Below are 12,334 nucleotides of genomic sequence, written 5' to 3'. Positions count from 1 at the left end.
GCAAAATCAGAAAGTCAGTGGCAACATAATATGGGAGTTTGTCATGTTGCCAGAGGAGATGGGGAATTGTAATAATCTTCAGGGAAATTCTTCATATTACTCTGAATTCAGTGAGATTTGGAACAGTTTCCCCATTTGTTCATTGCACTCCATCACAACATTGACCAGGCTGAAAGAGTCATGAGATAGAAACACTTGGCTAAATCCTGGACAGATCCCTTGGAGTTCTATAGATTTATACTAATTGAGCTTCTAGCCCATTGGCACTACTTATTGTTCATGTACAAAATTATATATATAAAATTTCCACACAGGGCCAGATTCTGATCTTCAGTTTTGCACACCCACTCAGATAGTTAAGAGTGAAAGTACCAAAATGCAAGTACAAAAGTCAGGTTCCAAAATTGATGCAAACTGCATCCACCAATTTCGGTGACTTCTGAAAAATACTGCAGTGTCTGATTAAATGACAGAAAATAACTCCCTTGTCATTGAATATGAAATGGAAGAAGGAGCAACGGCATGTTGTCTGTTTTCAATTGTCTCAGAGTTGCTATGTTACCCCAATCAAAGACCAGTGCCCTGTTGTGTGAGCATTGGACAATCATGCAATAAAAAGACAGTGCTTATCATTAAAAGATTACAGTGCACCTTAAAGATAAGATGTAACAGGTGGTTGAAACAAATCAATGAGTGTGTGGGGAGGATAATCATAATTATAGCATGAGGGCTACTTAGTCAACAGTAGCACAATCATAAAAGAGCCTTTGCTATACTGTTATTTCAGAGAAAGCATTTAGCTTTTATTTGTTACAGTGTCTGTTCTGAAATGTCTTTTTTTAATTTTGCAGGGGATATACTCTGTGGCAAGGGACTATCTGAATAACTATTAATGCAAAAAGTAATTTTTCTTAAAGTGAAAATGCTGCCAGAATAATGCTAGGTTTTCAGAAATGATTGAAGAGAATTCATTTATGGTCCCCTTTTTGTCTTGTCCTACACAAGTCTTTATAGTGTGCTTATGTAAAGATATTAACTTCCAACTGTTGTTTAGCTGCTGTGATGCATAGGTCCAGAAGGTTTGAATAATGTTCATAAGCATCCACAGTTTGGCAGGCTTGTTTAGCTGAAACTACAAATCTATTCGAAGCTCTCCTGTTATTAAATGTGTTAAGTAGAATTACAATTAGCTGCATACATTTATGGGAAATTAACCTCACAAAAACAGGTACAAAGGTTTGGTTTAATTTTGGAACAGGTTCATAAAAGAGTGTTTGTATTTGTATTAAACAATGCAGGCTGCAATGCTTAATGTTATAAGAGGTTTTAACATAGGTGAATAGTAAAGTTTTAATAAGTATCCCCCTCACTATTTTTAGCTTAACTCACGTTCATAAAAACTGTATTGATTCACATATTTTCAATAGCAAAAGCAAATTACAAAAGAAGAAAAAAAAAAAAGAAAACTCCCATAGCATATATTATGCATAAAATTAAACAACTTTACCCCAAATGATAGTGTAAGTTATCCAAATCAAATAGCAACTCATTATTTCTGTTTTAATTATAACTGAAGGGAGCTATAATTTAATGCATTCCAATCTTTTTTGGGTTTTTTGTTTAGTGCATAGTATAGTTTTAACTTTACTTTTAAACTATGAATGTAAAAATCTCTTTAATTATTGGTGCCCCACTTGAGATCTCACAGTTCTTTCTTAAGTACCAGAGATATTTACAGGGAAAGTGCACTGTCTGCTATGCTGCTGACCTAGTGTGTGATCCTGAGTAAATATAAACTTTTTTATATGAACTTTTTCTACCACTGTTTCTCCAGTTCTGAACTAAGGACATAGGTTACTCCTTTTGGAACGTGCTTTGAGATCTAAGAATTCTGCCATCCAGATGCTATCCAGTTGCTTAGTGTTATCACGATACTGTTTCTGGGTAAAATGTCAACTTTGCATAATATGTAATGATAATAAAAAGGTGGAAGTATTTTTCTCCTCATTCTGTGTAAGACCATGCTAAAATATTTTTCCATTCTGCACGGACTTTATGACCACCTCTGTTCAAGCACTAGAAGAAGGATTAGGAGTCTCAGTTCTCTACCAACACCTGGACAAATTAATTGCAAACAATGTTAGACAGCATTGCCATAAACCCCCCTTAGTTTTCAAGCTAGAGAGTTAAGCAACTAAGAAAAAGATGCATTTAAACCAGAATGTTGTTAAATAAACAGCTAAGATAGCTAAGAGGAAAATACTGAAAGGGAGGGAGCTTTAGGCTCTATTTTTCAAAGGATTCTCTGGTTTACCATGGAAGGAATGGGGGGAAAGAGAGACAGGGCAAGCCCCCATCTTTATTATAGCTAACTGGATAGGGCATTCATTTCTGTGAAGTAGAAGACGTCTCTTCAAATTCCACCTCTACCCTACAACTTAAGAAATACTTGAGCACAGGTCTGCCACATGCCAGTAATTATCTAACCAATGAACTGTAGTGTCCATCTGTCTTTTCTGAGCACTCCTTGGAGTAATTAATAGCTAAACAGTAGATGCAAAATGAGACCACAGCAGGAAAGTTTGAGGAAGTATCACCGTACATGCATGATCACCTTGAGCATGCTCCAGGAATGGGGGGAGGGGCTGCTCTGAGAGCTGTTCTAATTAAAGTGCCTAGAGCAACACATGTATCAGCATCCCCGAGCTGAAAAATGGCAGTGGAGGCACTTTAACTAAAGATTGTCAAACAATTAATTGAGTCTGCTCCCATGAGCTGTAATTACAGTGTTGGAGCAGCTTTCCTCCATGTGCATAGGCATCTCTTGTGTTTGGGACATGTTCTAAGGAAATGTGAGTTCAAGGCCATTTAAAGTTAGGTGAAGAACTGATTTGAAAAGAGAGACATATATTGTACCTTCCAGTTTTGGGACTCACCGTTGGATAAAATGATATCTGTATGAGTCAGCAAGAAGTCTGGTGTGTAGGTGAGAAGTGCTCTAAAACAGCTATTGGATCAAACCCAGCTGGCAAAGGGCTTGGGGGACATTTAATTGGAGCATTTGTATGATCTACAGAACAGAGCAGATTAGTAGCAGCAATAAAAGGCAGTTTTGTACAAACACAATGACAGTGTAAGGGACTGGGGCATAGGTGGTCTTGCCTAATGGTTAGGCCATTGAGGGAAAGCAGGGCCTGGGGCTGGGTCAAAGGGCAGGAGCCATATGCCAACGGCAGAGGGAAATCCAGAAGCAGAGTCCACAACACAGTCCAGGGTCAGGATCCAAGGGTCAGATGCCAAGTACCAATCCAACTGGCAATCCACAGGGCAAAATCCCCAAGCAGAGCAAAACCAGGGTCTGCAGGGAAATCCAAACTGACCTTCTGAAATAAAGCAAAAACAAGGGTCAGGAACCAGGGCACTTCTCACAGCAGAATTGCTGACTGGCTTGCGAAACTAGGGCCTCAGCTCATGCTAAATAGATAGATGTTGTTCTCAGCAGCCAGTCAGGATGCTTGCTTCTCCTAAATGGGGGCAGAGTAGCTGAGGTTTACTGCAAGTGTGACTGCTGAGGTACTTGGCTCAGACTAGTCAGCCTGCTCAAAGTCAGAAAGTTAGGTGATACGGGTATTAATTGTTACTTAGCAATTAAATGGGAATCTTCAGGGTCTTAGTGGGTGTGTCTACACATTCATTAATGCACCCTAATTACTGTGCATTAAATTTAGTACTTGGTTAACCAACTACTAGATCAATGTGCAGTCGGTTGTGCTACTGTGCAGTAGCACCAGTTCGTGGGCTTTTAGCGATGCTTCCTGCGCAGTACGCTATTAACACAGTTTTTGCTGTGCATGCTACTGTGCAATGTTATTAGGCTACTGCACAGTAAGCATCTCATGTAGATGCACCCAGTGATGCTTAGGCATAGGTATCAGAAAGGCAAGTAGATATCTAAGGGCATTTGTAGGCAACACTTTAAAGTGGGTTTAAAGTGGGTTAAATGCCTTTTGCACTGCTTAATAGTGTTGCTGTTTACCCATTTGGCAGCATATTGCATGTTAATTCCAGCTGCTGTAGCACATTCAGTGACGTAATGTCCCTTAAATGACTTTGGGATACAGCAAATGACATTGGGGCACTGCAAACTAAAACAACTCCGAGGAGTTCTAGTTTCCTACCTTACAGCCATGGAGGGAAGCACCGGGCTCCGTGTAGCTCAGGGGCTGTGCAGGCAGCCCAGCAGCAGCCTGAGAAGGCAGGCTTCACAGAAGGGGGAAAAAAAAAAAGCACCGAGCCTGATCTTTCTCCTCCCCCACACTGGAGTCTGCCTGCCTGAGCTGTGTGGAGGCCCGGTGCTTCCCTCCACAGCTGTGGTGCCCTCTAGGAATGCCCGAGCCAGGTGTCTGCAGGCAGGTGCCACCTGGAGGCAGGGGCCACTGCTGCTGCAGAGTAAAGCACCATCCCCTTCACCTCCACCCCAGCTCAGGGACTTCTCTGCCCACTAGCAGCTTGATCTCCCCTCCCCACCATTGGAGAGGCAGGTAAGGATCGAGTGGACACGGGTGGACACAACACAGGGGTTTACCTCACCCAAAATTGAAGCGGTGTTTTTAAAAAAACACCGCTTCAATTTAGGGAGAATTAAACCACCGTGTCATGTACAGATGCCTTAAGAGCCAAAAAAGGGATTAGGCATTGCAGCACCAAAATTTTAGGTGCTCTGCCTTCTGAGTAAAGGCACTGAGTAGAGGTTTTTAAGTTCCTTATGCCAGTGGGAACCAATCTTTTTGGCAGACATGCTACAAATTAAGACCCAGGACTTTCCCAAGTATACTCCAATCCCCTTCTGCTGCCTGAGCCATGACTTTCTGCCCCCTGCTCTGTGCTGCTGCTGCTGATCTGCTTCCTGCCCTATCTGTTTCATGCCCTATCTGCTGCTTTCTGCCTCCTGCCTTATCTGCTGATGTGCTGCCTGCCTCTTCTCTGATCTGCTGCATGCCACAATGCGGAGGCTACCCATGCCATACTTGTAGTAAGTGTTCTACAGGTTGGCCATCCATGCCTTAAAAAATGCCTGTGGAAATTCAGAATCTCAGAATAAGATTTACAATTGCTGGTACTCTTGAGTTGGGCCATTCCCCATACCTATAGGCTGGGGAACTCCCTTCTCAAAAGCACAGTGGCAGAAAGAGATCTTGGAGTCATTCTCAATTCTAAAATGAACATGAGCCGCCAATGTAAGGATGCAGTCAGCAAGGCTAACTGCACCTTGTCATGTATCTACAGATGCATCACAAGCAGATCCAAGGAGGTGATCCTCCCCCTCTATGCAACACTGGTCAGGCCACAGCTGGAGTACTGCATCCAGTTCTTGGCGCCGCACTGCAGGAGGGATGAGGCCAGCATTGAGAGAGTCCAGAGGAGGGCCACTTGCATGATCAGGGGGCAGCAGGGCAGACCCTATGAGGAGAGGCTACGGGACCTGAACCTGTTTAGCCCTCACAAGAGAAGGCTGAGAGGGGATCTAGTGACCAACTATAAACTTACCAGGGGGGACCAGAGGGAAATGGGTTCCCCTGTTCCCCTGAGCACCTCTCAGAGTAACAAGGCATAATGGCCACAAGTTGTTTGAGAGTTGGTTCAGGCTAGACATTAGGAGGTACTACTTGATAACTACCTAGCTAGGGCCATATGAGCTTAAACTTACTAAGGGTCATATGAGCCCAGTATTCATTCCTGCCCAGGGCCAGGGGTCAGACTTGATGATCTGCTCAAATCCCCTATGACCCTACATCTATGAATCTAAGCTAACTGATAGAAATGCCTTTTGGAAACCAAGGCACTCCACTGACATCCTCTTTAGCAAGGTTCTTCTGTCAAATTAGAATTTACAGTTCCAGATCATTTCTTTGAGCTGGGTAATTAACTTATTTATTCCAAAAACAAGATGTAGATCACATTTAAGAGTAGGATCCAAAAATTCAGAACACTGAGCCGGGTGCCATTTAAGCCCACCAATAGAAAATACTAGGAAGAATGTTATATATTACAACATGCTCACATTAACCCAACCTCAGATCCAAATGTGGCATAACAAAAAGCGTGCCAAGTAAGCGTATAGATTTTCAGTAACTTAAAAGTATCAACTATGTAACAAAAGGGCTTGTCATACTTAACTGTAGCAGAGACAGTACTCGCTATAATTTAGCCTGTTTAATCAGGTATTTGCAGAAAAAGCAGTTGCGCCCATGCTCTTTGATTTGTCTAGTTCTTCCACTCTGACATAGAAAAGGCTAATTTTGAGGGCTGGAATACAAAAGACTGAAGATTCCTACCACAGGACCTCATTGTGGTCAGCCTTTACTCTTATGCAATATCATTCTAGCTCCGCTACCTCTACTTTTTTTCATGGACTAGAAGATTTGACAGGAGGAAACATTATGTTCTACAAGGCTGAGCTGAACTATACCTCAAAAATAACATAAATTCAATTAATCTATTGCTAGATGTAATGCAATTTACTATTCCTGTTTTGTTTTATGGCTGCTTTCCCAACATTTTATGAAAACTTTCAAATTGTTGGCCAGAGCAACTGGAGATTGGCCTATACATCTATACTATAGTTGTATGAGGCCTCCACTGAGCACTGCAAATGACTGAGTGACTCATACGTGAATTAATCCCTGCTTTTTTAGAAAAATAAAAATGTACTGTTGATCAGACAAAGATTTGCTACTTTTCCATCCTCTGCCTCACTTAACATTTATTTGGTTCCCTTAGTGCTAAACCTCATACTGATCTTCAACTTCATTCTCTCTCTGTCAGATGCAGATACTTCCAAGTCCCTTTTAATCACCTACAGAGCTAGGAAATATATAAAGTAAAATTGGCTTCCTTGTACATGCATGCCTTATTTAAAGAAGCCGATGGGTGTTTTTTACTGTGGTTGTTTTAATAATAATAATAATCCTTAGCTCTAACAGCATTTTTCATTAGCATATGTGAAACTTTACAAAGAAGGCCGGTCTACTTATTCTCCTTTTAAATGTGGGGAAAGTCAGGGAGAGTAGAAGTGATTTGTCAAAAGTTAGATTTGTTCAACCTCAGGCCTACTCCAGGGCTGTGCCCAGTACAGTTCTTAATACAAACTCTCATCAAGAAAAATAGATTGTTCCCAGGTTCTGGGTCCCTACTTACCCTGGGAAATGCTTTTGGCCACATAAACCTCAGGAGAGGGTTCAAGATTATGAATCCTGAGTAGAGTGATTGTCTTAGCCTCAGAAAGGTGGAATTTAAGACTTATCCTTGTCTTCATTATATCTTATTGGCTAGCCAGGGGTCTCATACCTAAAAAAGTAGGCCCTTTACAGTCTTAGAAGAACCATGCCACACATGGTTCTCAAGTTACTGGCATGAACATGGAACTTACACAAACAGATGAAATTGTCACATTTTTTAAATTTGTGTCCTTTAAATTAGAGTGAAACAAAATTACTGCTTTCTACTTAGCTGTACTAAGACTTCAATACTGGGCTGTTCATTTGGCAGGTTATGCTGGAGCCAGGAACCTGGAAGCCATGGAAACATAGAGTGCTGAGGCGGGCAGGCTGAAGAAGTACAAGGGTAAATTGACAAGATGCCAGGCAGCTTTCAAAACCTGCCAACTAGATGGTATACATGGGGAATGTATCTTTTCTGAAAGAATGTTGTCAATAAAACCAGAACTTCAGAAGCAGCTGGTGCTAGTGCAGAGAGCCCTGGATGAAGCTACTAAACATGCTATGGAGAGAAAAACCTTTGGAAAACTACTAGAAGTAAGTTTATTATAAAACAATAAGCAGAAGTTTAATAACACGTTTTATTAATAGAACCTACTTTTATAACTCTGCTTGATTTCATAAGGCTACTATAGCATCCTTTTGTCCTCACTCTGGTTTCCATAATTACAAATAAATTGAGCCATGTGCTAAATCCAAGGATCCTGAGAGAATGAGTTGGTAAGCAGGTTGGCTTTCAAATCAAGTGCTCATGCTTAATGGCAGCAGCCAAATATGAAGTCCTGTTCCTTATTGGGAAATGGGCTGCACAAAATGTAAGATTGATCCCATACTCTCTTTCTGACAAACATAAAACCAAATGCACAATATTAATATGGTTAGAGACAAAGTCGTTTGGCAAACATTGAGGTTAATGACTAGTTTAAAAATAACTTTAAAATGGGTTTGCTGCGTGATGGAGACCATAGCCCTGAGGTAAACACACAAGCCAATGACCTGAAGGAAGCAGAAGCAGGAGGGGACAACAGGGGAGCCCCTCATATCCTCCTGAGACAGTAGGATAATTGGCTAGTTATCTCAGGTGTCTGTACATGAATGCATGGAGCCTGGAAAACGAGCAGAAAGAATTGGCAGTTCTCGCAAAGTCATGGAACTATGATGAGATTGGAATAACTGAGAATTGGTGGGATAGTTCTCATGACTGGAGCACTGTCATGGATGGGTATAAATGATTTAGGAAGGACAGGCAGGGGAGAAGAGGAAGAGGAGTTGCTCTTTATGTAAAAGAGCTGTATGCTTGTTCAGTATAGTATGAAACTGGAGACAGGCTTCTTGAAAGTCTCTGGTTTAGGTTCAGAGGGAAGAGCGACAAGGGTGATGTCATGATGGGTGTTTGCTATAAACCACCAGATCAGGAGGATGAGGTAGATGAGGCTTTCTTGAGACAACTAGCAGAAGTTTCAAGATCATAGGCCCTGGTTCTCATGGAGGACTTCATTCACCCTGACATCTGATGGGAGAGCAATACAGCAGTGCACAGGCAATTCAGAAAGGTTTTGTAAAGTGTTGGGAACAACTTCCCAATGTACATGTTGGAGAGGCCAACTAGGGCCCATGCTTTTCTTGACCTGGTGCTCACAAACAGGGAAGAATTGGTGGGGAATGAAGAAGTGGATGGCAACTTGGGCAGGAGTAATCATGAGATGATTGAGTTCAGGATCTTGAGAGAAGAAAGGAAGGAAGGAGAGCATCAGAGTAAGGACCTTAAACTTCAGAAAAGAAGACTTGGTCTCACTCAGGAGACTGAAGGGCAGGATAATCTGGGAGACTAGTCTGAGGGGGAAAGGAATCCAGGAGAGATGGTTTTTATTTTAATGAAATGTGACTAAGGGTGCAGGAATGACCCATCTTGATGTGCAGGAAGACTAGCAAGTATGGCAGAAGATCAGCTTGGGTTAGCAAGGAATTCTTCAGTGAGCTAAAACACAAAGGAAGCTTATGAGTATTGGAAACTTGGACAAACTACTCAGGAGGAGTCTAAGAGTATTGCTTAGGCATGCAGGGATAAAATCAAGGAAGGCCAAAGTACAGTTCAAGTTGCAGTTAGCAAGAGATGTGAAGGGCAATAAGGGTTTTTACAAGCATGTCAGAAACATAAGGGATAGTGTGGCTCCTTTACTGACTGTGGGAGGCAATCTAGTGACAGATAATGCAGAAAAAAACTGAAGGACTCAATGCCTTTTACCTTGGTCTTCACAGGCAAGGTCAGTTCCCAAACTATTGCACCTAGAAGCACTGTTTGGGGAGGAGGTGAGCAGCTGATGGTTGCAAAGGAACAGATTAGGGACTATTTACAAAAGCTGGAAATGTACAGGTCCATGGGATTGTATGCAGTGCACTCAAGGGTGCTGAGGGAGTTGGCCAATGTGATTGCAGAGCCACTGGCTGTTATCTTTGAAAACTTGTGGCAGTCAAAAGAGGTCCCAGATGATTGGAAAATGCAAATATAGCTTCCTTGTTTAAGAGAGGGAAGAAAGAAGATCCAGGAAATTGTAGACCAGTCAGCCTCACCTTAGTCCCTAGAAAAATCATGGAGCAGATCCTCAAAGAATCAATTTCTAAGCACTTGGACTAGAAGGTGATTATGAACAGTCAGCATGGATTTACAAAGGACAAGTCATGCCTAACCAACCAGATTGCTTTCTACAATGAGATGACTGGCTCTGTGAATGTGGGGAGAAAAGCAGATGCGATTTACCTTGACTTTAGCAAGGCTTTTGATATGGCCTCCCACAACTTCCCTAGCATGCTTGCAAGAATGTACAGGGTGGATGAATGGACTATAAGGTGGATAGAAAACTAGCTGGATTGTCGGGCTTAGAAAGTAGTAGTCAATGGCTCAATGTCTAGCTCGCATCCAGTATCAAGTGGAGTGCACCAGGGTTAGTTCTGGGGCTGGTTTTGTTCAATATCTTCATCAATGATCTGGATGAAGTGCACCCTCAGCAAATTTGTGAATGACACCAAACCGGGTGGAGTAATTTATACACTGGAGGACTGGCTAAGCAGCAGCTCTTCAGAAAAGGACCTGGGGATTACAGTGAACAATATTTTGAATACAAGCCAAAAGTGTGCCCTTGTTGTGAAGAATGCTAATGGTATACTGGGCTGCATTAGTATGAGTGTTGCCAGCAGATCAAGGGAAGTTATTCTTCCCCTCTATTCGGCACTGGTGAGGCCAAATATGGACTACTGTTTCCAGTTTTGAGGCCACCACTACAGAAAGGGTGTGGACAAATTAGAGAGAGTCCAGTTCAGGGCAACAAAAAGGGTGAGGGGGATGCGGGACATGACTTGTGAGGAGAGGCTGAGGGAACTGGGCTCTTTAGTCTTTAGAAGAGAAGATGGAGGAGGTATTTAAGCCTTTGAGTTCCTGACAGGTGGTTAACAAAGAGGATGAAGCTAGACTGTTTTCAGTGGTGGCAGATAACAGAACAAGGAGCAATGGTCTCAAGTTGCAGCAAGTGATACTGGAGTCTGCTGGAGTGCGGTAATTACCACACTCCAGCTGACTTGATTAAGCATATTGAAGCAGCCTTGCTGCACATGTATAGGGGCCCAATGGTTCCATTTCACCTCGGAAATGTTTGTGTCATTTCAGGTGCTTAACAGTTGCATTGTGGCCATAAAGTGAATGCATGGTCTTTTCAACCTGTCATGATCATTCCATTTTTCAGGTAACCATGTTCCTGATGCCCAGTGGAACAATTTCAGTAAGCACATCCAGGCTATTGACATTTTGTTTTACATATTCTGTAATGCAAAAGCAGCAGTCATTCTGCTCAGAGCCCAACTTTATACAAGCTTATCTTTCTCATATGAGACATCCATATTCAGCTACTGGAAAGCAAATGTTGAATTGGCTTCCAACTTTGTTTGTACGTTGTCCAACTTTGTTCCAGGTACTAATTTTGCCTTTTTTTTTTAACTTCTCCATTGGTGTCTTCAAGGAGAGTTCTCTATGGGAGATTTCAATCTCAAGTATTTGGCAAGTTCTGAGGAAAAATTGTTTAACCATTTTTTTTTTTTTGAGGGGAAGGTTGACCAGGTCTAAAAAAACAAAATTGGCAAATTTTCCTTTCTTGTTTCTGTATGCTGTGAATGCATTTGGACTGTTCTGCATGATGTATCAACCCCCTGTTATGTTGTTACATTGATTATAAACGTAATTTTTTACCACATGAAAAAACAAATCTCCTGCTATATAGCAGAATAGCAAATGAGTCCTTAGAACTAACAACACAATAGCAAACTTCTGTGCAATTCCTACAGTGCTTAAATGAAAGGAAGGGACTTTGAGGTCTTGTGGCTAAAGTACTGAAAAAAGGCCTTAGAAGGCAAGAACTAATATTGCAAGCTCCTTCACTAATTTCCTGTTTGACCTTGGGAAAATCCTTTATGGCCTTTTAGAGGTATTGAGTACTTGCAACTGCTACTCACTTGAATGCCCAGTCCTCAAAATCTAGCCATTAATCTCTCTGTCTCTCCCTTTGTCATTTGTAAAATGATTTACAGCACTCTGGTATTTTTAAGATACATCCATCAATTTATGTGATTCAGAGTCTGTCAATAAAGAGAAAATAATTAGGGAAAATAGCTTTTTTAAACAAATATTTTTTTTATGGCAGCACTGGTACCACAGTAGCATTTCTAACCAAATTAACATCATATTTAGCAATTCTCAGATAAATCTGGAAGTTGAATGCTGCCCTCATAACATTAATACTGTTATTATTGTGAAAGTCAAGAGAATCCATGATAATTTATTATGTTTAAAAAACAAAACCTAAACATTGTCTATACTTCCTTCTTTGATGGTGGGTTTCTGTCAGATATTTTAATAATGTGTTTTCTAAGACTATGGGATAATCTACTGGAGTATAGAGCCCTACTTTTGCAAATAAATTTCTATAAATGTAAAAAAAAAAATCCATTTTCAAGAGTTTAAAATACTTAGTTAAGGTAATGTTTATATTTCTAAGCCTCTGCAGGAACCT

General features: G+C 41.3%; 1 long non-coding RNA gene across 2 annotated transcripts; it reads left to right on the top strand.

Moving 5' to 3' along the window:
- Window positions 1–320: 320 nt before the first annotated feature.
- LOC109303428 lies at window positions 321–11,016 on the top strand. Of its 2 annotated transcripts, XR_002099108.1 has the most exons (3): window positions 321–1,785; window positions 7,549–7,623; window positions 10,939–11,016. It is a non-coding gene; the product is annotated as an uncharacterized LOC109303428 (long non-coding RNA). The 2 variants fall into 2 exon arrangements; XR_002099107.1 differs by lacking the exon at window positions 10,939–11,016 and having other exon boundaries at window positions 7,549–7,818.
- The last annotated feature ends 1,318 nt before the right edge of the window (window positions 11,017–12,334 follow it).

This window comes from Gavialis gangeticus, unplaced genomic scaffold (genome assembly GCF_001723915.1).
Source record: "Gavialis gangeticus isolate Ggan-Ray unplaced genomic scaffold, GavGan_comp1, whole genome shotgun sequence".
In the NCBI taxonomy this organism is placed as follows: Eukaryota; Metazoa; Chordata; order Crocodylia; family Gavialidae; genus Gavialis; species Gavialis gangeticus.
Note: the sequence above shows the minus strand (reverse complement) of the source record. Positions and strands in the feature narration are given on the sequence as shown.